The 3272-nt window shown below is 36.8% G+C and overlaps 1 non-coding gene across 1 annotated transcript; it reads left to right on the top strand.

Annotated features, from left to right (window-relative positions):
• The first annotated feature begins 492 nt into the window (after window positions 1–492).
• Window positions 493–599, top strand: LOC120112684 (small nucleolar RNA R71). Its single transcript, XR_005514256.2, has one exon. It is a non-coding gene; the product is annotated as a small nucleolar RNA R71 (small nucleolar RNA).
• The last annotated feature ends 2673 nt before the right edge of the window (window positions 600–3272 follow it).

Below are 3272 nucleotides of genomic sequence, written 5' to 3'. Positions count from 1 at the left end.
CAACTAAAATTCGGATGGTTTCGTCAGTTAGGATTATATGTTTCAGGAAATGGTCTCTTATAAGCATTTGTGAAATTCGCTTGATCATGCAACACTTCTTGGAAGGCGGGGATTGTAGGACAATCCTTGGTTAAGTGTGCATTACTCTCACAGATTTCACAAATACTTTCATCTATAGTAGGTGCCTTTCCTGTATTGGCTCTGCTTAATTCAATGGCTTCAACCTTCCTAGTTAGATTAGCAATCTTTAAATTTACATCATTTTCTTCTTTAACATGATACATTCCTCCTTTAGTATTAGTCGATATTTTAGGTTTCTCGTTCTTATCTATTGTATCCCAAGCCTGTGCATTTTCTGCCAACAGATCAAAATAGTCCCAGGCTTCCTCTGGTTCCTTATTCATAAATTCACCATTACACATCATTTCTACAAATTGTCTCATATTGGAGGACAAACCATCATAAAAGAAACTAATGACCCTCCAAATTTCATATCCATGATGTGGGCAAGCAAGCAGAAGGTCCTTAAATCTTTCCCAACACTGAAAAAATGTTTCTCCATCTTTTTGTGCAAAGTTCATGATATTTCTTCTAAGTGTATTTGTTTTATGTGTTGGGAAGAATTTCTTTAAAAATTCTCTTGTCATTTCTTGCCAGGTAGCTATGGTCCTAGGTCTTAAAGAATGTAACCATGACTTAGCTTTTTCCTTTAAAGAAAAAGGAAATAACTTAAGCTTCACTACCTCTTCATTGATATTATTAAATTGAAGTGTTGAACACACTTCATCAAATTCTTTCAGGTGCAAGTAGGGACTTTCGGAGTCAAGTCCATGAAACGTTGGGAGTAATTGGATTATTCCTGGTTTCATGTCAAAGGCTCCCGCAGCAGTAGGAATAACCATACAGGATGGGGTACTGATCCTAGTGGGTTGTAGATAATCACGAAGCGTTCTAATAGGTAAGTCATCTTGAAATTCATTATCTCCCTGATTACTACCATTATCTTTCATTTGATTATTTGAACTTTTATCCCTTGATTCAACTCGGAATAATCTTTTCGTTTTATCCCTTTGCCACAACCGCATATACTGACCAATTAACCAGTCGACTTTTTTTATAATTATTATTATTATTAATTAATTATTTATTTATTTTGTATATATATATATATTTTTTTTAGAGTTTTGGATGAGTATGAATATTACCTAAAGCTATGAATATTGACACCCTGCTACTAAAATTATTCACAATCAAACAGTATCAAAGCATAGCACCCTTATTTCTAATGTTTTCCTAAATATTCTAGACAGCTCCTAACTGGTTTGAAGAGGACACTTAAGCCTCCAATCCGGTCTAGTAACCTTAGTCGACCAGGTAAGCTCCCAGGTAAGTGGAGGGGTCACGATGCGTGTAGCAAAGGTCCCACTTAAAACCCACTTTCCTCGAACAGAAACTGTCTCCCTTCAATCACTTAGAGGGACAAAGCTTGCCTAGACATCGACCGGGCCACAGAGCGAAATTGGTGCAACTTTCAGTGGTCTTCATCCTATTGAGCTCGAATATCCTTAGGGGCCAACGTCTAGTTGATTTTAATTAGGCTTAGGATATTTATGCACTGGGATGATTTTTGGGCTAAGGACGAGTGATGAAATCTCGACCTTATCTTTTTAATGGGTTCAGCCCTTAGATTATTTTATGCAAATGCTTTATACTATATGCAACAATCAAGAAGATTTTTAACATTTTATGTCATGACATTAAATTGCATTTGAATAGTTGATCAAGCAAACTTGCTAATTTTTTTTTTTAAATTTTTAATTTTTAATTTTATTTATTTTATTATTATTTTAATTATTATTTTTTTTTAACAAGAGTAAAATTCTAATCTAGGAATTAAAATAGGACTAGTATGAACAAAATAGGAAAAATAATTTAAATACTCACGACCGGAGTTTGTTCACTCCGGGAATCCAAAAATTTGATCTTGATCTTCCTCGTTACTAGTCCTGCTTTGTGTCGTCCTTGAATCTGAAAAGATTTGAAATTTCAACCTTGTTAAAAATAAAGAAAAATTGAAGATCTAGAAATTAAAAATTGAAATTTGCAGCCTTGTTCTCGTTCGCACGTTGCAAATCCCCGGCAACGGCGCCAAAAACTTGCTACGATTTTAATCTTGCTCCTTTTAAAAGGAAAATTAAATGTAGAATACCCCAAGTATAGGGTGTAGCAAAGTAATATTCTCGGTGAGTCCGAGATCGAATCTACAGGGATTTGACAGTGAACAAAAACTAAAGGCTAAATAATATTCAGATTGATAAAAATATAACTAAGGCATTAGGATTCAGCCTAGCACTTAATCATGCTTTTCTTAAAATCATCTATTAATCATAATAAAATAGATTTAGTTTTATGGGCAGTATTACAGTAATTCTATTTTAAACTACAGGGATTTCTAAGTATCTGTTATACCCGGGGGAAATAACAAATCAAAAAAATATATAAGTTTGAAATAATTCTTATAAATCTACTGCACCATAATCAAATCAAAAATATTAAAATCCCATTGATGATTAAAGAAAATACATGAAGAAAATGCTAGGCTTTTCCCTAGCCTTAGCTAAAAGAGATTTAGTTATCCATATGAGATGCAAGCATTTTTATAAAAGGGATTAGCATAAAATAAATAAAATAAGCATAAATCCCTTTTTCTTTCTTTTTTTTTTTTTTTTGGTTTCCTTTGGTTGAGAAAACAGAGTGCTCTGTTTTCTCTTCTCTCTCTCGCGTCTCCTCCTCCTCTCGCCCGGCTGGCTCCCTTCCTCTTCCGTCACGGCTGCTGGCCTCCTCCTCCTTCGCACGCTCGGCTGAGTAGATGGATCGGAAGAGGAGGTGCAGATGGATGGCTTCCTGGTCGCCTCTCCCTCTTGCTCCGTGTCCTTCTCTCCTCCGTGGCCTCTTGTCCTCTCTCGCTCGGCTGAGAAAGATGTGGATGTTGGCTTCGTAGCCTCTCCTCCTTCTTTCCTCCTCTTCCGTCGGCTGTGTAGGAATGAATCCCCTCCTTCCTCCCCCGGATCCCTTCTCGTAGCCCCTTCCCGGTTCCTTTTATAGATACTTTCAGCATGTTTGAAGGAGGAGAAGCAATCGGAGAAGCTGAAACGCTGCTGGGAGTGGATGAGACTCGGATTAGATGAAGTCGAATCGCTTGGGATGTTCTTCATGGCTGGGACGGTTCTCTGTTGCTTGGAAGCCAAAAGAACTTGGGGAGTTGTTTCACG

This window comes from Phoenix dactylifera, chromosome 13 (genome assembly GCF_051530095.1).
Source record: "Phoenix dactylifera cultivar Ajwa chromosome 13, Ajwa_hap1_PhDact_Kaust_v1.1, whole genome shotgun sequence".
Lineage (NCBI taxonomy): Eukaryota > Viridiplantae > Streptophyta > Magnoliopsida > Arecales > Arecaceae > Phoenix > Phoenix dactylifera.
This window is presented reverse-complemented; position numbering and strand designations above follow the sequence as displayed.